Source organism: Cygnus olor, chromosome Z (assembly GCF_009769625.2).
Source record: "Cygnus olor isolate bCygOlo1 chromosome Z, bCygOlo1.pri.v2, whole genome shotgun sequence".
In the NCBI taxonomy this organism is placed as follows: domain Eukaryota; kingdom Metazoa; phylum Chordata; class Aves; order Anseriformes; family Anatidae; genus Cygnus; species Cygnus olor.
The window spans coordinates 4,525,256-4,549,724 of record NC_049198.1 but is presented as its reverse complement, the minus strand read 5'-3'; the positions used below and the strand labels follow the sequence as shown (position 1 = coordinate 4,549,724).

General features: G+C 46.3%; 1 protein-coding gene across 6 annotated transcripts in view; it reads left to right on the top strand.

Moving 5' to 3' along the window:
* SETBP1 (SET binding protein 1) overlaps positions 1-24,469 on the top strand; it is a 257,775-nt gene that overhangs the window by 18,768 nt on the left and 214,538 nt on the right. The window lies entirely within an intron of this gene.

The window sequence follows — 24,469 nt, the reverse complement described above, 5'->3', positions numbered from 1 at the left end:
AGAAGGGGAACAGGGTATAAAGAAAATATTTTCTTTTTATGAGCTGATTTCAGGAGAACCCTTTTTGTTTTCTTGTTGGTTTAATTTTCAGTAATGTGCCCTATGCTTGGATTTTTAAAAGAAATCGAGTTCTGCAGCAGCACTGAGGGGGAGCGGGGAGATGACACCTTGTGACTACTCATATTATTTTGGGTGTAGGAGTGCTTTTTGTCCTAGGAGTCAGACAAAGGAGCCTTGGTCAGGTTGAGGCTTTATCACAATACAAATACTTCACTTCCACCTCTTAAGCAACATGTGGGCTTTGTGATGAGTTCAGACAGGAGTCCACATCTGATGAAAGATTCATGAACATCTCTAACACCAGGACAAATGCATCTGGGATATAGGCTTGCACCAATCTAGAGCTCAGGGGATGACTTGGTCTTGCTGTTCAATGTAACTTTGATCCCTCGCTGTGCAGAAGGTCCCCACTTCTGTACTTCATACTCGCGATGGATGCTCGAAGGGCTACTTTAAGCCTGGAGGAGGCTACTTGCCAGTGGCCCTCTCAGGACCCAGTGTCCTTCACCGACTGACCTAGACCAAAAGTCTGACAGCTCTAAATCTCTTTCTGAAACAGTAACGTTTCCCATTGATGTGAGACAGAGCCCAGGGAGGTTAACATTACTCACTGAGGGTACTTGCCTTAGAATCTGATCTTGTGGCAGGGAGAAGCCAAGGGGAATTTTTCTTAGAACCACGGTAAATGGCATATTCCTTGTACATGAAAAGTAGCACAATGGAGTTTTGCTCTGGTAATAAGCTGGGAACAGATTTTCCCACCTATTGAGAAGGACAGGCTGCATTCTTAGTGCTGGGCAGTGTCTTATTTCCATTTCCTTATCCTCCCCTGAATACTTGCAGCAGTCTCAAGGGAACCAGCAGTCGTGTGAGACTCTGCTCAGAGACAGCAAAGGTGTCGCAAGCAATCCCTCTATGGCCAGCAAGGGAGAAGAAAGACTTGTTAACCACTGCCTACTGCAAGTGGACTGTGAAGAATATGAGTGCTTAGAAATCAGACCTTTCATTTCTGCTTATCCCTCAGATAGTCGTGGAAGGCATGTTCATTCTTTGATGTGGCTATCCAAAAAGGTTAAATAAATAAAGCTAGCTGTAATGAAACTTGGAGGGGGAAAGAAGGCAGTGTGGTGACGTTCAGGGTGAGACTTTAATTGCCACAAGACAAGGAGTTGGAAAGAGGCGGATCATGGTCCACGTGTGGTTGCATCCAGACTGTGCTTGTGCTGTGAGGTCTGAGCTGGCTTGTGCTACACGCTCAGGCTGGGAGCGCTTGGGGCAGCGCTGGCCTAATCCAACCATTTAAAAAAAAATAGAGAAAACACAGCAGGTGGATCCTCTGAGCAGATGGGGAGAGGCCTGCTGCACCGGCGAATCGATTAGCATAACACCCAACGGCTGCCGCACAGCAGCTGCCGAGCTGGGGCCGGGCGGGCTGGAGGCGATGTGGCAGAGAGGGGTCCCCAGCAGGGATGTGGAGGACCATGGGGCTGTGATCTTGAGGGGTGTGATGCCCAGAGACGTCCATCCAACATCGCTGGGGTGGTGAACATCCTGCATCCCTGCAGCCAGGCAGGATTTTGCACACAGGTGGCTCTTAGCACTTGGATTATAAGATCAGTATCTCACATCAAGGAGCGGTGAAAGGCACTGGACAGGAGGCAAGCTGGAAATCAGTCAGAGAAGGGCTCAAATTAGAGTAGTGTGACTGCTCTAATGGCTGCTGCATGTGTCTCGTGGCAGCTACAGAGATTTTGTGTGAAGATAGAGTTCAGAGGAAGCAGCAAGTTGCAACTCGAAATGTCCATCTGTGGGCTTTCCTGAGAGAGGAGCACGCAGGTAGCTTCTGCAGACACTTGCAGAAATGCTGAAAGCTGTGGTAGTGGTTACAATGTGATTGTCACATTTAAATGATTCTGGTGGTTTTGATCTTGCAGTCACGTGTGCTCCTCCAGAGTTAGGCTGTTTGTCTGTTGCTTTAATCAACACAAACTCGAGAAAAAAATTAACTACTTGAAGCAACAGGGAACAATACACTTAAACTGGTGGGGCAGATATGCAGCTGGCATCACTCCACTGGATTTTTGCCAGGAGATAGATAGATAGATATATATATGTATATATATAACATATTTCCCTCGTACATGGGCACAGTGTCATTACTTGAGTTTTATCTCCTTGCTTATGGATGCAGGGCATATATATGAGTCCCACAAACCTGTGTGTAAGGGTGCAGCTTGGGTTACACTCAGCTCTCCAATGACCATGCTTGTGTCTTGGGGATGGGTTGTCCTATAGTGAATCTATCCTCTGCAAGGAGGAGCAAACTCTACTAGACTTGAAAAATCACTTAAGTTTGTTGCATAATAATTTCAGCCACATCTCCAGTGGTCCCCAGTGCTTTGAAACACCTCTTCAGCATTCTTGCAGGAGTTTCAATACACACAGCGCAGAGGGCAAGTAATGAAAACATGGAAGCAATTTAAGTAACAGCATGTGGGTACACAAAGGACTGGTAATGCCAGCAATGTAAAAATGGGCTATGAACTGGGGATATAGTATTTATTCAGTGGCCACTTAGGGAGGAAGAAGATATGCCTCTTCCTAAGCTTTGCACTGTTTTGCTAATTAGGCAGTAGGGGCCAGAGCCTGATTTCTAAAGCTGTGATCTGGGGCGTGGTGGTGGTTAGAAGGGGGCTCTGCAGAGCTGCGATGCTCATGTGCTGGGGACTGATTTTTTTTCCCCCCACTTTGATTCCAGCTGCTACAGTATATTAAAAGACGTAAACATACATTAAATACTTTCCTCATGTTTCTTTTCCATGTGAGCAATTGCCCTGGGGATGTTACGCGATGGTGAGCGGGAGGGGAGGCGCTTGAGGAGAGCATGGGGCTGGGTGTGGTTGTCCTGGCCCCGAGCAGGACGGGAGAGCTCCAGCACTGGGAGCCTCTGCTCCACAGCTTCAAGGCTTGGCCACAACCCAGGAACTCTTGGGTTTTAAGTCACAGCCTTGCCAAGTTTCACATCAGTTTCCCCCTCTTGAAGATAAGAGCAAAGGTAGCTTCCTACCCCTCTTCCAGGGCTGCTCGGTGGGTGAATCGTGGCTTGGGCTGTCCGTGGGGCTGCTTGTACAGCGGTCTCAAAGTGTGGAGGTGTTTGTGAGTGTTTGCTCTGATTTCACCTGTTCTGTGCCTGGGGATGGAGTGGGCTAAACCATGGCCACTTCTAGACTGGCAAGGGCTCTGTTTCATTCTGGTGAGGGGGAAGCCACGAGCCCAAAGGATAACCTGCCCGCCTGCTGCGAGGCCTGCAGGCTCTGCTCTTGGTGCTGCTTTCTTCCCACCTGCAGCGGGGTTGCTCGATCCCAGTGCCCTTGGCATCCCTAGAAGTGCCTTTCCTTTGGGTAAGGGCAAATGTGCTGTCAGTTTGGAATGGCACTGAAAGCGTGGCGCCAAATGCGAAGAAGCAATCCATCAGAATTCCCCTCTTGTCATGTAGTGTTTAACAAGACCCAGATGAGTAGTGGTTCCCTGGTTTTGTTTTTATTTCTGTCCCTCCCTCCCCCTCCTTTCCTTCATTTGCTACTCTGTCTAGTTTTCTGTGTCTGCAAACACTTAATTTCCCACCCTCCTACCCCACTCCTTTCTTTACACATAACCTGATAAAGTTTCTTTGGAGCTTCCATCATATGTGCAACGTCCTGCTTCAGGGGATGTTAACTCATTTATTTATTATTGAACTTTTTTTTTTTTTTGGAGAGCTTGGGATGGGTGAATGCATTTCGTTGCTGAGAAATAAGTGGCGGCAAGTCAGTTGGAAGTAAAGCTTCCTTGTGGGCAGTCAGAGGAAGCTCTGTCCTTGGATTTTCCTGCAGTACTTCCTGCAGGTATATGCCATTTCTCCCCAGGAAGCAGTTCTAGCACCTTTTCCCTTGGAATTCTATTTATCTTATTCCTTTCCTCTGATTAGCCTCCCACAGGCAACTTTCTCCTCCAGTTCCACCTCCTTGAGGACTCTCATTTGTGTTTTTTTTTTCCGCCTTTGGACCCCTCCTTCTTCCACAAGATCTCGACCACTTCCACCCCCACTTCCTTCCCCTTCTTTACATCGCTGACTGCACAATGCACTTTCCCTCCAGGTTCTTGTATGCATCCGCATCTCTTGCTGGATTACCCCCACGCTGTATTCCTCTCACCAGTGACTTGTGTGTATGATCATCCAATTGCTTGAAGTGCACAATTATCTCCCCTTTGCTAAGGGCATCCCTGCATGAGTCAGCTCTTCCTATTGCAAACCAAACGTGGCTTGGGGAGTTGGTGTAAGTACTTGCTCCCTGCACTGCAAAGGGCTTAGCAAGGAGGAGAAGGCACTTGTCAATCTGCTTGAAGTCCTAGGCTTTGATTTCATGGCTTTTTTTATTTTTGTTTTCCAAAGGATGGAGCCCCTGTAGCCCTGTCATGTTTCTGTGCTGGGTTGGTTCCCACCCTTGCTTAGGGAAGCCTTGAGGCTGCTCTAAATGATGCCGGTGGCAGGTCCCTGAGGTGTACAGCAGCAGTGGAAGGTGAGGAGTAGGGGTGTGGATCTCAGCCTCTGCCCTGGTCACGGGTTAGTAGGAGAGCCCCAGAAATGCCAGCACGGCGGGGAAGTCTTCTGTGAGTTGTGTTTAGGGGAACCTGGCTTTTGAGCAGGGGAGAGACCACTTCATAGCTGCTCTAATAGGCATGAGGCACCTGGTGCTTTTAGTCTTTCTGTACAAGCATTGGGGTGCAGAGTTACACAAACTCGTCTCTTTGATCCCAGGTTTCTTTTTGGCCAGCTTATTTCTCCCACATTGTTGAAGGCACAAGTGAAGCAGCTGTGATTTGGTGCCCTCCCAGCACAACCACCCTGGGCTTCCTCCCCAGAGGAGAGCAGGAATGAATTTCTTCACAAAAACTTCAGAGCTTTGGAGGCCTCTTTTACTGTGAGCTGAAAACCACTCAGGTTCATCTCGGTCCTTGAAGATTCCTGAGATGCCTGGACTAGAAACTGAGTCTTCTTGGGCCTCCGTGTAGTAAACTGGGGGAGGCAGGTCCCACATGAAGATGATTCAGCCCTCACTGTGAAGTGTAGGGAGTGCTGGATCCCAGCTCTCACCAGTCCTTCTCCAAAGCCTGTTGAAACAGTGTCCGCCTCACATCCTGTCATTCATATTTTGTGACAGGAATAAAGCAGAGTTTCTCTTCCAACTTGGTGTTCTGCCTAAGCCAGCCGATCCCCATTCTTCACTGTCTGTCTGCTCCCAAAGAATTGTGACTTTTTTTTTTTTGCATTTAGCCAAGTATTTCTTTAAGAAGCATGCATCTGGCAGCAAAGGGGTGGGTTGGGGAAATGTGAACAGCTTTTACTGCCTAACGCAGAGTGCCAAATGAGGAAGAGTTGCTGTATTTGATTAGCTGCCACATGACCAGGGCTTGTGGAGGCTGTCTGTGTCAAGGACCGGTTTTGTTTTGTAGCAGTCCCTCCCACGGTCGAGTTTCGCTGGCCCTCTGTGACATTTCCTTGTTCCCTTATGCTGCGCCTCTCTTGTCAAACCATGACGAAAATGTCTCCTCTGATGGTTTGGGGATTGAGGAGATGCTGCAGGGCTTTAGAGGGAAGGAACAAGAACCAAAAAGGGCAGCTGGGGTTCTGGCTGGAGGTCCCGTGCTCCCCCCTGCTGAACTGCAGGGCTGGATGGGTGCTGCTCCCAGCAGCCTCATAAAGGCCTGGCCAAGTCAGTGCACGCTGGTTGTGTTTTGAAAGCACCAGGGCCTCCAGGCTAAAAGAGATGTGCTGGAGACACGACATACTGGCACATGCATCCAGAGCTATGAGTCTCTGTGCTGCTTGTGTCTTCATTTGCAGAGGTTTGGGGATGCACAGGAGTGTCAGGCCTTCATGCATTCATTCATGTTCCTCCAGCATCTCCTTTTGCATGCAGTGCTCCCCCTCCTCTCCTTCCAGGCATGCCTGACCACAAATACTTTCTGATTTACCTCCAGCTTTTTTCATCTTTACTCTCTTTTTCACAAAGATGCACATCCAGCTATTCACCCTCAGGTCAGGTCTAATCCTTCACATGCTTCATTCCCAGCTGGGCTCCTTACTGACCATATTCCCCTGCATGGTCAGTGGGACTGCATGATGGACTCATCTTGAGTTTATTTGAATGTAAAGAGGGGCTTCACTTGATGCTTTCAGCTTATTTGTTTTTTCCTCTCCTCTGAGCACTGAATTTTGTGAAAGCTTGTTTCTAACCATGTTCCTTTTCTGTGGCTTCTATGGTGTCTAATGATGAGTGAACTTATTGGCCCTTCCCTCTTCGGGAGCCCCTCAGAGGTCCTTTTCTTCTGTCCCGATGATTTGAACAAAACTTTTTGAAATACTGCGCCTTCAAGATTTTTTCCAAATTTGATTAAAATTGTTTAAAATACCCTAAAAACCTTGAGGAAAGGGTCATGTAGTCAGGCAAGGAGTCTGTGTCCATTTGCATACGCAAAAACAGTGTGATCACATTGTCCTTGTTTTCTTAGGAAACCAGTCTAAAAATATCCTGTGTAAACACACATTGTTTTGTTTTTTTTAACTCTGAGACTTTTCCAACTCTTGAGACTTAAAATGATTCCATTTGATATGTGACCCTGGAGGACAAGTCCAGTTAGCTGTATTTTCATAAGAGCATTATTTTCCATTTCTTGCCATGACCTCTAATGTGAATTAGACCATTGGCACTTGGCTCCTTCATCTCAGGACATGAAGTGCTATTTGTACATCGTGATTATATTTGGACTCTGGGCTGCAGGCGGTTGCTATCAGGAGAGGGATTCTCAAGGTCTGGTGTGTACACCAGTAGCAGGATATTGCTTCTGAGCAGAAAAACTTTTCTGGGAAAAGTTCTGCTGTTTTGGGGTAGTATCACCCAAAACCACCCCCCAGAGCTATGGGCTCGCAGAAGGGGCCAGCGGAAGGGCCAGGGTGTCTTACTACAGAAATGAGGTTGCCTATTTAAGATGTGGCCTGGACTGTGGCTTTGTGGAAGCCAGAGTTGCTGAAGATGAGGATGTGGTCATTCAAGATGAACAGTCAATTGCAGCTGCATTCGCAGAGCTAAGTGTGTCTCTGCCAGCCTCGTTTTTTCAAGATGATGCATCATGTTCCTCTTGCGAATCAAAGTCTACTATGGAGGGCCATGTACGAAGGCAGCAGAAGAGACTGTCCTCCTGCAAGAAGCCCACAAACTCCATGGAAATTAAAGCAGGAGAAATGAAAACATCTTGTCTCTTAGTACAGTATGTGAAAGAGACTAATCAGATTAATGACTCAGTCAAGGAATCTGTCACAGGCTGGGGTAACATTCAGCCCTTCTTCATTGTACTGTGGTTGCTTAACCATAACACAACTGAGCCTCCCAGATGGTGGCCTGATCTTAGCGTGCTGGCTTCTGGGAGCCAGTCGTCATCTTGTTAATGACATGGGGAATTTGTTTCAAAATTATTAACTCTCTGCATCTTTGGTAGCTTAATGATAAAAAATTATCCCAAAGAAGAGTTAGGGTTTGGTGCGGTACGAGTCAACAAGTCCTCCAGTAAATATTCCTTACTTATCTTCTCATCAGTTTCTCATGGCTCGCTGTGTTACCTGGGTGGCAAGGTTTGTAGAGAGAGATGGTATCTTTTATTGACATCGGTGTTACGACAACCCCACCACTATAAACCTGGGTGGCTCATTGAGGAATTTCAGCACTTCACAGCCTTGTAGCTTCATGTGAGCCGCTCTTGATCCACACACTGAAAGATGAGAATCAGCCCCAAGGGGGTTTGCGGGTAATTTTCCCTTGCCCAATGCTCCTGGGAGGAATGCGGTGGCACAAGCAGCCACGCCAGAGGCCACAGCCAGCTCTCCTTGATAGCTGCTTGGCTCTGTTTGACGAGGAGAGGGCCAAGCAGTGGATGCTTGGATGTGTCACCAGCGATCACGCTCTTGCTTCACTGTGGGGGCAACGCTGGTCGTTCCCAACCACGTGCTTCTGTAACACACTTGGCAAACGCTTCCAAGGAGGATACATGAGAAATGGTTTCCTCATACTTTTGATGAAGAGTCAACACTAATTCCTAACCTTACTCGTTGTTGTTGTTAGCCTTCGTTGCATCCCAGAATACACTAAAATATTGTCCTGGCTTAGGTAGCTTCACTTGCTGTATTTTCAGGTGGGTAATTTGCTAAAAACTCACTCTTAAGGCTAATAAAAATATACCTGAGGCAGATATTTTCCCACTGGGGAGCAGCAGCACTATCAGGTGCTTGATCAGCTGTCATTTCTGCCTCCTACCAAAATCTTTTCATCTCTAGAGAGAATCCCTAAATCAGTATCCTGTGTGGGGTGTACTAGCAGGGAGCTTGAAGGCACTTGTTTTGCCTCATCTTCCAAGGTAACTGGTGCTACTGAATTGATGATGTGCTTTACTACTTATAGCCCATGTATGTGCAGGTTAGATGGGGATAATTAACATCGTGCCTGTTTGCTGACACTGCTTTCACCAGTGCTCAGCTGACTCTTTCCAAAGACAGCCTCTCACTTTCCCTGGAATACTTTTCTTCAATAATTCATGTAATCATTAGGACGAATTCCCTCCAGCATTTTCTCTCTCTTGTCTTAATTCCACTGTATTATTTGTAATTACATTCCTGATTTGAAGGGTGGGGGGAGCCCGTTTCCTTCTATGACTACGGCAAAGCAATCACCAGAAAAAGACCGTGATGGGAGGGATTGATCTGTCCTTAAGTCACTGACTTGGGGCATGGGCAGGAGCTGCTATTAGTCACTCAGGGACAGCAATTGCCAACGTGCTTCATGGGAATTTGGGAGGTGTGGGGCAGCTCCATGGGAGGGCAGCACGTCCTTTGCTGTGCCCTGTGCTTCAGCTGGCGGACATGGCACTTGACAAAGTCGTGCTTCATCCTTGGAGGCAACACAAGGCTTGGGTGCTTAGATGAGGAGCCCTTGGTTCTGCCTGGGTCACCATTGAAATAATGGGAATTTAGCTGTTGATGTCACCTAGAAGGCAGAGGAGGTTTCAAAGAAACAGGAGGCTAGCTTATGATGAACAGCCAAGTCCTCAGCCTGAGTGCAAGAGAGTGACTTACCCTTGGCTTTTTGCATCTGCAGGTGTTCCTGTTGCTGATGTGTACCTAAGATTTTTCACAGGTTTTGAGTTGTGAATCTCTTTGCAGCAAAACAAGGAAGTAGCACAGATGCTAATTCCCGTCTAAATAAGTCTTTTGCTATTATATTGTGAATTTGGCAACTGAACTTCACTTCCACCTGCTAAAACATTGGTGTGTGGGGCCATCATGAAGTGCTGAAAAGGTGGGATGGAAATCTGAAAACACCCTGTTATTTTTCTGTCTATCTAGCCTGACTTCAGCTAATGAAACTCTGCATGAGCCTGTGGGGTATGGCAGCTGTGTGCTGGAGATACAAGTTGACTCAGTCCATCTTGGCCACATGGTTTAATAGGCCTCCGTGAAATCCCTGGGTCAGAGGCCATCCACCATGCCTATCTTTGTCACATCGCGGTGATGTGTATCCTGGCAGGTTTTTCTTTTTGTTCCCTCCCCAGCATGGAAAGAACCATCTGCCGGGTTGGCTTTCAGAAGAATTTTGAAAAATACCAATTTGCCTTTGTTCCAAGAGGAGGGGAGGGTAGCAGGACAGAATGGGGAAGAAGAGCCTGACCTAAAACCAAGCCACTGTTTGCAGGGGTTTTAGAATAGCCCGTATTGTGTTTCCTACTCCCCAAGGAAGGGTTGTCCTCTTTCTTCTTTTCTCTTTGATTCGATTCCCTGCCACTCTGCAAGCGAGTCAGAAGCTGCAGCTGCTGCTGTCAGCTGGGAAAGGAGTCCCCTTGTTTAAAACCTATGTGTTAATCCTTGGTTAGAAAAAGCAGAAGTGCTTTATGCTCCCCTTCCATTCCCCTGTGTTTCTGCTCTCCTGCAGCTTTGCTGCCTGCCCATGGTCCTTGCCACTTTGTTTGGGTAATCTCTGTATTTTAAGCCCAGTCTCTTAGGAAATTGCTAGTACCTGGGACCATGTAGCTGCTAACGGTGCAAATGCACTACCTGCCTTTCAGGTCATGTTGTGCAGCTAAGAGGTGTTATAGGGACAGCCTGAGAGATTGGCTGAAGGGAAAAAAGGTAACAGGTACAAAAGTGACTTTTATGTATGAATTGAAAGTTCAGGTAGTGGCTGACTAAACAGCCCCAATAAGGAATGTGGGTAGCATAAAGCTCCATAAACAAATAAACCCAAAGACTGGCCAAAGCAACCAGAGCACAGCTAGTTTTTGAGCACGAGGAAGGAGTCGTAAAGGATGTCAAGTGTGTTTTGAGGTCTGGGATAAAATTACTGGGGGCTTTGCAAGTAAGGGGAGCTGTCTTCTTGTGGCTGCTGACACAGATGGATAGAAATGTTTGCTCAATGGGTCTGTGCTTTGTTCACAAGGAAAAGCTGGCAGCCCGGTGGGAGAGGAATTTAAACACTGAGGTAAGGAGAAAGGAGGATTTGGGCTCCGCCAGATGGAAACAGCCATGCAGGAAGCACCAGGCAGGGTACGATGAGTAAATCAGAGGCCCGAGAAGCTCAGAACGGAACTTTATCAGTAGGTGTGATGCCACGGCTTTGAAGGGTGAACATGAAGTGTGTTCTGAGGTTGAAAGGGAATTAAAAGGAAAAAAAATGATCTTGACTGCTGCTTTTTATCAAAAATATCTTATCTTTCCTAGTGTAACAAGGTTCCAAGGGAGAAAGGAGTTCGGGATAGGGAGAAAGGAGTTCGATGATGGATGGCAGTGCCCTACAACTATCATGTCTGAACATTACCAAACAACATAGGTTTTCAGTGCCTCCATAAGTGTGTTTTCCATTTTGCAAGTGGAAAACTGAGGCAGAGAGAGGTGTCTTGCCCAGGGCCACAGCAGGGCCATCCCGCCTTCTGCTGCTCTCATTTCATGTGCCGACCCCTGTGGCTTGGTGTATCCATTAGGCTCCCACCTCTGCCCATCAGTGGGGCTGCAAGGACCAACTGGGTGCCCCAAGAGTCCTCCCTCTGAAATAGGGTGTCATGGGGGGGCTGCATCCTGGGAACAAGGCTAGCAGGTGGCCAAAAGCTTGCGCCACATGAGCCCCTTCCCAGCAGATTACCCGTGACCTCTGCTCCCCATTTTGGGTAGCGGGAAGGAGCTGGCAGCCGCTGTGCACACTCCCCTTCCCAGACCCTTCCCTGCCGTGGCCCCTTGTTAATAAAGAAGTGTAATTGGGAGCCCTCCCTCCATCCTGTCTGGTGTGAGGCCATTTGTGTGCTGCAGGAGGAGGGGCAGATCCGGCGCTGGGGGGGTGTTGGTAGTGGGGGGCAGAGGGAGGGAAAACTCTTTTGTTTGTTCAAGTAATTTAGGCCTCATATGTTTTTTATTATTCTTTTTGGTTTTAAAGAAATAACAATAAAACATTCTTGATCAGCTGCTGATAAAGGTGTGCTTCTGGTACACAGAAATCTCAATAGCAAAGGGAACAAAGTACAATGGAGAAGTATGAAATCGAGCATTTTTTTTATTTCTTAGTTTTGTCAGGAGAGATGCCACTAATTTTTAAACAAAACAACACAACAAACGATAAAAATGATTTCTGCACTTCGTACAGAGATCTCCCTGTCTCACCCCTGTATGCAGTTGGTATCTGCAACAGATGAAACCCGGAGCCCAGGGTGCAGGCTGCATCGATTACTTAGGTGTTACTGCTGTGGTTGCTTTGCATGCGCTCTGTGCAGCCAGGCCGAGGTGAAACATAGGGGAGTTGCTGTCTTTCCCAGCTAATGAATCTCCCTTTCTGCTTTATATGTACTAGCACATTGCCTTTGGAGTAGAGACTTTCTATTTTGTGTACTAACACACCAACTTTGCTGTTGAAATAGCTCTCCTATGCCTTCTGATTCTCCATCAGTTTCATTTTTTTTTTTTTTTTAAATGGGAACAATATACCAAAGAAAAAAGTAACAAACACTTTCCTATTTTTTTAGCTTCAGTAAAACTCATCTTTAAACCTTCCCCAGGGGCCTGAACTAAGTTGCAAGTGTCTGCTCTGTGATGGGTGGGCTCTGCTATTGAAATGCTTGTGTTTCAACTGTGTGAAAGTTGCAGAAAAATGCACGTGGGATAGGCAGAATTTATTTATTTATCTATTTATTTAAGATAGAGAATAAGGTAATAGTGTGAAAGAATGAATTAGTTATGGCAAATCTTATTAGTGTCCGTTGTAAGTAGAGACATATGGGAGCACTTGCAAAATTATTCCTTGTTTATTCAGCTTTGTAACCGAAGCAAATTTTTTTGCATAGTGTCATTTATTTGGCAACTGGACGGGTGTGGAAGGTGTGTGTATATGTAGCGGGAAGGGGGGGTGAGGGGAATGCTGTATTGGTATTCCATTAAAACTGATGCTTGGTGCTTTGTTTGTCAGGTTTTGGCAAGGCTTTTTGCTTTGAAAGCCATTCAGAGAGGATCGGAGCAGATGGCAGGGAGATCCTGTTTGTGTTATTTTTGGACATTCCCATTGAAAGTCTCAGATTGTTGTCCTTTTTCCCTCCCTCCCCCAACTCGTGTATGTTTTTCTTTCTTTCTTCCTTCCTTTCCCCCCTCCTTCTTGAGAACATTTTTTAAAAAATGTATATTAATAATACAGCATCCTCTAAAAGCTATGAGTGTTTCTGACAAACTAAACTTTGGGCATCTTCTTACTGTCTCCCTACACTCAGAAAAAGTTGCAAGGGGGGCTGCCTCTTCCTGAAGCTGCATTAGGAGAGCAAGTTGGGTAGGGATGGGAAGTAAGGCTGCTCTTTTGGTAGGTTCAGCTCAATAGCAGCACATTTTCCTCGTAGATTGGCAGCTGTATCAAGCCCAGACAGCAAGTTTAGATTGAGGGTCTTTGACAAAAACAACTTTGGTGGCTTGCGTGACATGTGCTTATGACCTCCGTGGTCTTTAAGCCCTTTTGGTGGAGAGGGCCGGTTGTAGATAGACTGGAAAATTGAACTGTGCCCTGGCTCTTCATGGTGGTCTTTCCATGTCACTGGTGAGATTTGTTGGTCTTAGGCGGTGTGGAAGGCTTTTGTTCCACCACCATCTGTGCCCAGATTGTGCTGGGAAGAGAGAACTTCATTGCCTTGCATTCCTGGTATAAGCAGTTTTCTCAAGCAGTAATTTAGCTTAATATAACACCGTTGGATATGTCTGCAGAGTGTTTCATGTGGAAACCTTCACTGAAGCCCTTCACAACCTTTGTGCAGGCAATCCAGCAAAACTGAACCTGGTCCAATCAGTTAAAGCACTTGGCTAGCCCTGGTCTATCGGTGAGGATGTGCATACACAAAGAAGATGGGAGGTCTTGGCTGGAATCAGTACCTAAAAGTTCAGGTGATTCACCCGAAGCTCATCCAGATGATTAAATCTCTTCAACTAAGCTGGAAATCTCGTGGAAACAAGCTTTCTCATGCTTATTCTGTCAGTGGTTATTCCCAGCTAGAAGCAGATATTTAAATCCCCAAATCTTTACATCAGCTGATATAAGGATGTTTTTACACAGGAAAAGGCTCTACCAGGATTTTAAGCTTTGGCCCAGGAAGCACAGAAATGTGAGCAAGTGAACTTCTCAGGCTTAGCTGAACTACCCTGACCCTGTAAGACAGTTTGGTTTAGGTTTTGTCTGAGTTCAAGTTGATGATTCATGTCGGTTTTTAGGTTGCTTGAACCTGTATACCCACATCCTCAATTATTTTCTTTCAACCAATGCGCTGAGGGAACCCACTTCAGAAAGTCTCATTTCATTTTTAATTGAGTAAGAACTCACAAGTCTGCCAGTTGTATCGCATCTGAGTTGCAATGCTAGCTGCAGGAGAAGTCTGCATGGATGACCCAAGACGTGTGATGTCATTTGAAGTGCATTTCACTGGATTTTGCAGGATTTTGCTCAGCGGCACTCACCTGTATGCCTGCCATATAAAGTTTGGCAGATCACTCTTGCTACCCACTGCCCCAGCCTTCCTTTTGGTGGGCGGACAGTGCTGCTTTTCCCTGTGCTGTGCTCGCAGCCCCCAGCAGGGCTTCCCTCGGGGAGCTTCCAGCGATAAGGGCTTTCCTGGTCTGGCACGCTGAGAGCAGAGCCAAGCTACAGCCACAGCCTAGACAAAAAGCAAACTCGACCTACTATTTATGTAGTTACTTAAACATGATTTAGCCTAAATAATGCACACTGTGACTTGGCCAGGGGAGGAGAAGAGAGGGGCTTGTTTCTAACGAGCCAAGGGACAGCAAAATTAATTACATATGAAAGACAGATAACAGACAGCAAACTGTCTACAGTAGGGAGAAACAAAATACCGATGTGAACAATTAAAGCATCCACGTGACGGAAGGGTCAGCGGTTTCTCATAGAGCGGGCGGCTGGGTATGGCCCCAGGAGAGCGGTGAGGGATGCTCGGGGGGGCAGCGGGGCTGGCATGGGCTTTCTGGGCCATCCGCAGTTTCGCTGTCAAAGTTGAGCAGGCGCTTCTGAGGCTGACAGGCTGCGCTCTGGGCATTATTTTCATCACATGTGCTTTTGACAGTGGGATTGTTAGTTACTAATCTTGGTAACACGTGAGCTGGGGAGAGGAGCGGCCAAGGTGGGAAAAGCAGAGCAAAGGCTCTGGAGATGGTTAGATACCTGCCTTAGGATGATGCAGGCCGTGAGGCAAGATGAAGGAAGCTTTTCTTCCTTTTTTTTTTTTTTTTTTTTTAGTTATTCTCATCGCCTTCCAGATGTGGAAGCACAAATCTCAGCTGCCCGTACGTAAACGGGGTTGAATTCTTCAAGAAGCATGGTCAGAGGTTTGCACCTTCTCCTCCCCCTCCCCAGCTGCAATATTGGAGCCTGTCCTAAGTTATCCTTCCTTTCATCCTCCCCTCCCTGCAAGCCTGTCCCGCAGTCAGCCCTTGGCTGTAAAGACTTGAAGGTAAAGGCCGATGGATTAGCCTAGGGAAGGGCCAAAGGTTAAATGAGCAGGGCTAGCAGCAGGCAAAGGGCTACGATTGAAATATTTGCTGAATGCTGACAGGCAACAGAATAGAGGCAGACAAGTGGCAAATTCCTGTTTTCTCCTCTAATTGAGAAAATATTTTGAGTGGTATTCAGTCAGACTGCAAAACGAGACTCTGGGAAAGTCAGCCAGCCGATCCAAATGGGAGGGAGAGGAGGGGAGGACACTTGTCGAAAGACCCCTCCAGCTGAACCTGTTTCCAGAAACTTTTTGCTTATGCTTATGGAAATCCCTGGAGCCTGATGCTTGCAGTTTGCTTGGTCATTTTTCCCATGCGATTGCAATATCAAAATACTGCTACAGTGAACTCAAAATATCTCCCTAAGAGAATTTGATCCCTTTCTGATTTTATTTTGCTGTCACAGAAGACTTGCTTTGTAAGTCTAGCTTCTTGCATGGTTTATACTGCTCACAATATTGGTATTAGAGGGGCTTGCATGAAAAATCTGGGTATTGTTGAGGATCTGGCTATCATCTGTTGGTCAGAAAGTAAATGAGCTGTTTCAGTGCACAGTGTGGATGAGATCTAATTGTGTCAGTAAAACATGACAATCATTCAACCCTTGAGTACATCCACTCCATGTAGACAATACTCAAGTCAGAATAATGAAACATTCTTCAATAACTTTCTCAATCTGAAATGAGGTTGTGCAGGGAGAAAGGGATTGGGAGCAGCATTTCTCATCGGGGTAGTTCAGGGTGGAACCAAAGGGACTTCATGGTGACCATACCCCTCAGCTGTGTTTCTCCTGTTGGTAAGGGTGGTGGCATCAGTTTCAGCTGTTGCTGATACAGTCATAAAGTCAAAGCTGGTGCTGATGGAGATGCACTCGCCTGCACTTTGCCATTAGCAGTGAGGGACCCTGTGGCAGCACTTGCATGATCCCTGCACATGGGCACAGGCATCACAGTCATTGTGAAAGTGTAGCACAGCTTGTGCGTTGCTCTGCATCAGGAAACTGAGTCCAAGCGATGAGAGAAATTTTGTTTGGTGCATCACAGATCAGCTGCATTGACAACAACCCCAAGCAGCGCTACAGGCTGGGAGATGAGTGGCTGAAAAGCTGCCTGGCAGAGAAGGACCTGGGAGTACTGGTTGATAGTCGGCTGAATATGAGCCAGCAGTGTGCTCAGGTGGCCAAGAAGGCCAACAGCATCCTGGCTTGCATAAGAAGCAGTGTGGCCAGCAGGTCTAAGGAGGTGATTGTCCCCCTGTACTCGTCTCCGGTGAGGCCGCACCTTGAGTACTGTGTTCAGTTTTGGGCCCCTCGCTACAAGAAGGACATGGAGGTGCTCGAGAGAGTCCAGAGAAGTGCAACGAAGCTGGTGAGGGGTCTGGAGAACACGTCTTACAAGGAGCAGCTGAGGGAGCTGGGGTTGTTTAGCCTGGAGAAGAGGAGGCTCAGGGGTGACCTCATCGCTCTCTATAGGTACCATAAAGGAGGCTGTAGAGAGGTAGGGGTTGGTCTATTCTCCCATGTGCCTGGTGACAGGACGAGGGGGAATGGGCTAAAGTTGCGCCAGGGGAGGTTTAGGTTGGATATTAGGAAGAACTTCTTTACTGAAAGAGTTGTTAGGCATTGGAATGGGCTGCCCAGGGAAGTGGTTGAGTCGCCATCCCTGGAGGTCTTTAAAAGACGTTTAGATGTAGTCCTTAGTGATATGGTTTAGTGGAGGTCTTGTTAGTGTTAGGACAGAGGTTGGACTAGATGATCTTGGAGGTCTCTTCCAACCTAGACGATTCTGTGATTCTGTGACTCCTGCTTCAGCTCAGCACCGCATCTCTCCTGCTTGCTCTCAGACATGGGAGGCTTTCGTGGCACTTGGGAGAAGGGAATTCTGTCCAGGTGTGGCCTGATTTGACCAAAAGTACCCCACTGGCCTTTCACACCCTGACGTTTTCCTCCAACGGGTGATTTAATCACTCATGTCCCCTCTGCCCTAAGCCTTCTGCCTCACCATTCCCCAAATGCTCCTGCTAAAGCTGATGATGTCCTGAGAAGGTTTCAATTAACATAATTTCCTTTTACTTAGAAATCTGTGATTAGTTAAGGAGACGAGCAGAAGGGAAAGAAAGATGTAGGAAGAAGCAGTTCCTTGAGCCAAAAAGCAGCATGAGGGTCAGCAGAGTTTACATTTCTTTCTATATGCTTGTGCCATAAAACTCAGAGACGGGCTTATAAAGTGTTTTTTGGAAAATGCCATAGCCGCCAATACAAGCTGCAGTGGAGGAAGGTTTTGGCAGGGCTGTATCCTATTTGTGGCCAGCAAGTTATGTTGCATTTGGTCCCTCAAAGGCTTATGCTCCTTAAAGATACACAAGAGAAGTTCATAAGCTTATAGACAGTATGGGCTTGGCTACGGATGTTAGCATTCATCAACAGGTCCAAAACTTGTCTGTTGTTAAGCAAATGGAAAGAAAGCTTGCCTTGCTTTATGGATCATCTTCAAATGGGGTATGCTGAGGTCTGATTCCCTTCTGCCTGCCTTGCCTTATGCCTGGAGTGTGGATGACCTGGTTGGTATTATTGCTGCTCCTGGATCAAGTCAAGGAACACTTCCAGCTGCACAGCCACAAAGTGGCTGGAGTGTTGGATGTTCAGCATTGCAGACCTGTGTCTAGTTTGGGGAGTCCTTTATTAGGAGCCTTGTGATGGGAGTAGGCAGCATGTTCACCACCTCACGGTAGGGAAACTGAGGCACTAACAAACCTCCCTCTGTGTAAATCTCTGTATCAACAAGAGCTGAAAGTGAAGCCCCAGCTCATTCAGTTACCCAGCCATCCTCTTGCCTTTAAATCATGGGTCTGTCTTGACCTTCCTGTACCCCTCTTGGTTGCTGCCTGGGTTGCACAAGTGAGAACAAAGTGAGACTTGTTTGCCTCGTCCAAAGAGCTCACTCAAGCAGGTGATTGTCTTGCCTGCTTTTTCAGTCCCAAAACAAAGTGTTGAAAGTGTTGTCCTGTGATGTATAACATCCCGTATATTCCCCCGGGACTGAATTTTGCTTTCTGAGTGCAAGTGGCACTGAAAGGAAAAGAGGTCAAAATTGCACGATACAGGGAATAATTCCCAGGTGCTGAAATTAGGAGAAATTTTAGCACTCCTCTGTGCTCCTCATGGAGTAGGGAGCAAGAGAACTTTAATGGCTCTAGTTGTAATTGCTAAAGAGCAGGAAAAAAAAAAAAAAAAAGAACGGCAGGATGAAAAGTCAATCAAAATCAGATAATAATAATAATAAAAAGCTTTTTTTTTTTTCTGTGTGTGTGTCTCTCTGTGTTTGTGTGTGTGCGCTGCATTATATTTGCACGAAGATGTGGACCTTAAACTCCAAAGGGGTTTGGGCCTCAAAATTCATGTGTATCCAGCATGCAAACTATGAAACCAGAAACATATGGGTTTTGGCTTAAACTGAAAATATCAAGCCATTGAAGTTCCTCTGTTTTGATTTCCCTCTCTGCAAATCAGGGATATGACAGCACAGGTCATCCTCTATGAAAAAGGAGTAGTTTCTCAGGTTTACAATCACTCTGAACACTGAAGTGATGTCTTGTTTCATTTTGTTTGGTCCGCTCTAGTTTCTAGTCAAAACTAGAGAAATACAAAGGATTTTGAGTCAGTGATGCTTTTGGTTTTTGTTTGAATTTGAAGACCCAAAAATGAAAGAAGGGGGGGAAGGGAGACAGGAAATACAAATTGAAACTAAAAAGGAGACATGAAGAAGCCCAAGACAAATGGAAAGTCTGAGCTTTGCCGGGGTCCCTTCGGCTGTGACGATATGAAGCTTGAGCTAAACCTGGAGTGGAGAACTGCAGCAGAAACAGAAGAGCCTCCCTCAGGGGAATGGTAAGTCTGCCCCCCATCAAAGGTTTTGGTTTCTAAAATGACACCCATAATATCAATATATTTTATTAGAGTTTTTTTGTGTGGAGAGCCATACTGGTATGGAAATCAGTTTTCAGGGGAAACTGAGGCTCAGAGCTTTAACCTGAGTTTCCAGAGTCTATTTGTGCAGTATATTGCTGTTTCAGAAAGCTTATTTTTCACAATTTCCAGGCTAGTGCTATTATCCAGGGTCTTTTACTTAGTCACTCAGGATTTTCTGTTGAGAAGAACCAGCTTCTGACAAGAAGTTTTGAAACTCACCCAGTTCACAAAGGAATTTTTTTATTATTATTTTTTTCCCCTTGTCCTGGGTGGTTTGTGGTTCTTAGTGGCTCTCTTCTTAAGAAGAGGTTAACAGATCCTCCTGCCAGCCCCACAATACAGCATTTCAGCAAAGTAGTGACTGAAAACAAGTCTGGGTAAATGTCTTGTTTGGGTGTTTGTAACCTGACTCAGCAGCTCAGACCTTGATTTTTATCTTCTAAGTGAGTGGGTGGGTGGGAGAGACAGGTGATAACAGTTCAAAGAAATAGAGTTCCTAACATCTGAGGCCGAAAAGAGGGATGGTGTTTTACAGTAAGGGATATGTACTGGGATATTACTAATTCAGCTGTGTGCACCATTTCTGTAGCCTTTTGCAGCTAGAATAGTGTCTTATCCATTCCTGTTTCAACAGGACATTTATGTGGAATATTTTAGAAATTGTAAATATGCTTAATTGTAAATATGTTTTATCCTTACCCCATGACTCTATTTATTACTTGTGAGGCAAATATGATGGCCGAGTATAGATGAAGTAACATGGGTGGGAATTGAAGGAAAGGAAAAATTTGAAGTTTGGTTGGGAATTTCTCCCCCAGACTTTGAATGAAAGAAATCATCTCTGTCTCTCCCCTCTACTCCCCACCCCGCCAAAAAAAAAAAAAAAAAAAAAAAAAAAAGCTTAGTTCCTTTTTCAAATAAATGGAAATCAGAGAATTTTTCAGGCTTCGGACATCCACCAGAAAATCTACATTGCTTTCAGGAATTTCATATGAAAATAAAATGGCTTTTCTTGGCTAGATCTGAATAAGCATGGTTTTTGTTTTGTTTGTTTGTTTGTTTTTTAAACCAACAGCACTGGAAACCCAGTCCAAATAGAAGATTTATAAGGGTTTGGATTCCTCTGGTGGTTTTGACTCAGGACTTTGAAGCCTGCGGCAGGCCCAAGGAGCAGGCCTAAGCCTAATGGCTGCCCCCCACCCCCTCAGGGATTCAGGGACTTTTAGCCGTGCTTGGTCTCCCTTGCCACAAGCTCGGCTGACTGCTGGCCTTCTGCTCACACTTGCCTCTGACTTGCCTATAACTACCCTGATTCTGGCAGTTTTAGGTCTGGCTCTTGTGGGGATATGAGGCAAAAGTCCTGTGGCTTTTCTTGCCATTCACTGCTGGCATGGAGGCTCAGGTCCTGGCTGGCCACCTCTCATATTGGACTTGCAGCCTACTGCAACTCAAAGCCATGTTTGTTTGTTTATTTTTCCCTTTGAATTTCCAAACTGGATGCCGGAGCAGCTGATAAAAGGATTTGAGGGAGGGCAAAGGGCCTTCAGACTGCCTAAGGGGGGTAAAATGAGATCAGCTAGCTCAGGTGAGTGTTGCTGACAAGCCCTAGTGCCTGGTGGCATGGTGGCTGTCAGGTGGGGCTCTCAGGGCAGAGAGATTCAGGCCTTCAGGCTGCTCTTACATCTTTCATGCATTATACTGCCTGTGTAGTTGGGCTTCCTTGGCCAGCCAGACACGTCACCAATAGCCCCTGAGTATGTCCTCCCCCTTGACAGCATGGTTAGGCACTACACAGCACTGGGGAAGCTCCTCCTTAAAGGTCACAACATCTTTTGGTCTTTGGGAGGCCTACATGGGCAAAAACAATCCCTCCAGTTTTGCTCCTAGTGGTCTCGTAATAAATAGTTCCTGCTGGAGGCTGAATGATCCACATCTTGATGGATCTGTTTTGTCTGGATTTGTCCAATGTTTGGATGGCAAAGTTTTTGAAGGTCCAGAGGCTTTGTTGGCATAAATCAAGGATTCATAGTTAAAGGTGTGCTAGATTACAGATGGTCCTGAAAATGTATGATCTGCGAAGAACCAGAATTTCAAAGTGTCACACCAATATTGTAGTCAGGAGAAGACAACATCTTCACTTAAGCCACTATGTAGATGCAAAGTATTTTGGAACCTCGGTATACAAAGTGTAAATGTAAAATTTTATTTATTTATTTATTTATTCCTGGGATGTTTAGGTGGTTAAAAGCTCTGGGCAGAGATGTCAAAGGAATTCACCTGCTGCAAGCCTGGGATCAGGCATATTGCAGCATCCACAAAGGCTTTCACTGGCAGCTGCAAAATGGGGAGCATCTTTATTCTCTTCACAGGATGAATCTGTTGGTTTTCTGGGAAACTGAGACCCCATGAGGTGCACAGTGTTCACGAGTCAGCTTGGATACCATTAGCTCAGTGTTGATCACTCCCACATCACAAATCAAAACAAACAACAACAACAACCAAAAAAAAAAATAAATCAGAATCACAGAATCATCTAGTTTGGAAGAGACCTCCAAGATCACCTAGTCCAACCTCTGACCTAACACTAACACATCCTCTGCTAAACCATATCACTAAGCTAGCTAAAGCAAACTAAAAGTACCAGAAATATTCCCTCCTCTCCCTAAACTCTTCCCAGTTTTCCCTACTGCTCTGATCAGTGCCTTATTATTGACTTTATTTCAGTTCGTTGTTGTTATTAACTGGGAAATTCCAATTTAATGGTGTATTGGACAGATTGTGCTTGACACCATTCTCCTTTCCTTCCATGCTATTTTCACAGAATAACGTGAAACCATCTCTGGCAAGTCCCCTTTTGTTTAAAAGAAAATCTAACGGAGGATCAGATTAATTGCTGGCTCTATGTGCTTTTCTGTTCACCGAAACATCTTCCCATTGTATAGTAAAATCAAATGTGAAGACTTTGGAACTTGACCTGGCAGGTGTCAGCTCTTGGGAATACGAATGTTCAGCTGTAGGAAGAATTTCTGTTGTAGCCACACTGTGAAACTAATTAGGTGGAGGATGCAGTAAGGTACAAGGGAATGACTCCACGGAGGTGCTTCGTGGTGAGGTCATAAACCACAGGAGCAGCATGTGGATCGGCTGGTGATGTCAGCCAAAACCTGCAGTGGAATTTGGCTCCAGGGTGGGAGAGGACTTCTCTGACTATTGTTGTTGCTGCTGCTTTTAACAGATCAGTTCCCAAAGCTGGAGGCCCTGCTGTGGAGTGGCGGAAACGTTGCTGTGTTTCAGTTTTAGGAGATCTGCTTTCTATTTCCACTATCACAAAGCATTTTGCATTCACAAAGCATCTCTTCCTTTTTAAAAGCTGCAAGTAGGCTGCTTGGATGAGGAAAAGACTGGCTGGATAGCCAGGCCCAAAGAGTTGTGGTGAATGGAGTCAAATGCAGTTGGAGGCCGGTCACTAGTGGAGTCCCCCAGGGCTCAGTACTGGGGCCAGTTCTCTTCTATATCTTTATTGATGATCTGGATGAGGGGATCGAGTGCACCCTCAGTAAGTTTGCAGATGACACCAAGTTAGGTGTGTGTGTCGATCTGCTCGAGGGTAGGAAGGCTCTGCAAGATGACCTGGATAGGTTGGACCGATGGGCTGAGGCCAACTGTATGAAGTTCAACAAGGCCAAGCGCCGGGTCCTGCACCTGGGACACAACAACCCCAAGCAGCGCTATAGGCTGGGAGATGAGTGGTTAGAAAGCTGCCTGGCAGAGAAGGACCTGGGAGTACTGGTTGATAGTCGGCTGAATATGAGCCAGCAGCGTGCTCAGGTGGCCAAGAAGGCCAACAGCATCCTGGCTTGTATAAGAAGCAGTGTGGCCAGCAGGACTAGGGAAGTGATTGTCCCCCTGTACTCGTCTCCGGTGAGGCCGCACCTTGAGTACTGTGTTCAGTTTTGGGCCCCTCGCTACAAGAAGGACATGGAGGTGCTCGAGAGAGTCCAGAGAAGTGCAACGAAGCTGGTGAGGGGTCTGGAGAACAAGTCTTACGAGGAGCAGCTGAGGGAGCTGGGATTGTTCAGCCTGGAGAAGAGGAGGCTCAGGGGTGACCTTATCGCACTCTACAGGTACCTTAAAGGAGGCTGTAGTGAGGTGGGGGTTGGTCTATTCTCCCACGTGCCTGGTGACAGGACGAGGGGGAATGGGCTAAAGTTGCGCCAGGGGAGGTTTAGGTTGGATATTAGGAAGAACTTCTTTACTGAAAGGGTTGTTAGGCATTGGAATGGGCTGCCCAGGGAAGTGGTTGAGTCACCATCCCTGGAGGTCTTTAAGAGACGTTTAGATGTAGAGCTTAGTGATATGGTTTAGTGGAGGACTTGTTAGCGTTAGGTCAGAGGTTGGACTCGGTGATCTTGGAGGCCTCTTCCAACCTAGACGATTCTGTGATTTTGTATTAGTAGGAACCACAAATGCAATTGCTGGAAAAATCAATGTAGCCTTTGCTTTGGAGCACCTGGTGCCACACTGTGCATGTTACCTACATACCTGTGCAGATGAAGTAGAAAAACGAGGAGCCTAAGCCTATTTTGGTTCAATAGTTGCAAGCAGAGGAATGATCACAGATGGAAAGAATTCACCCTGCTCAGCTGTAGAATCAGGCTGCTATGTGAAAACATAAGCATGAATCAGAAAGTATGATCAGAAGGCAGGATCATCCCTTCTCCTGTCTGTTTGTGGAAGACTCAGGTGTAGGCACACTGCTAATGGCAGGGCTCTTTCCCTAATGGTTTTTGCAGTGACACCTTTCCTTCTGGGAAGCACCTGGTGCTTCTCTGTGCCCACACGCAAACCCTGCTGCCTCGGGAAGAGGAGGTCTGCTCTTCCTCCCCGCTGCCTCTCCCCGGAGGGGCTTCCCCACCATGATCTCATGGAGCTCTAATGTTAATTATCGTCATCTCATGTCTCAGTGGTGCCTGCCTTGAGATGAACCAAGCGTATGGCTTTTGATACCTATCTCAGTGAGAGGCACATGTTTTCGCACACACGCTTCTCTACTACCCGCAGTTTGCACTCTGCAGACAAACACAAGCTGAATTCTGCTTCTGTTTCTTGTAGGTAAATACACATGCAACTGGGTAAAAGGACTGGAATGCAATTAAATTCCTTATCACCGCACGCACCAGCCTTTTCAAGTGTAAGCAATGTGTCAGTGCAAATTAAGAAAAATAAGCAGTAAAAGGGGTTGCAAATGCAGTTTTCGTACTACCTTTTCAGAAAATAACTTTGCAGTTTTCTTTTTTAAAATTATTTTCCAGGTTAAATTTTGTCTTTTTTTTAATCTC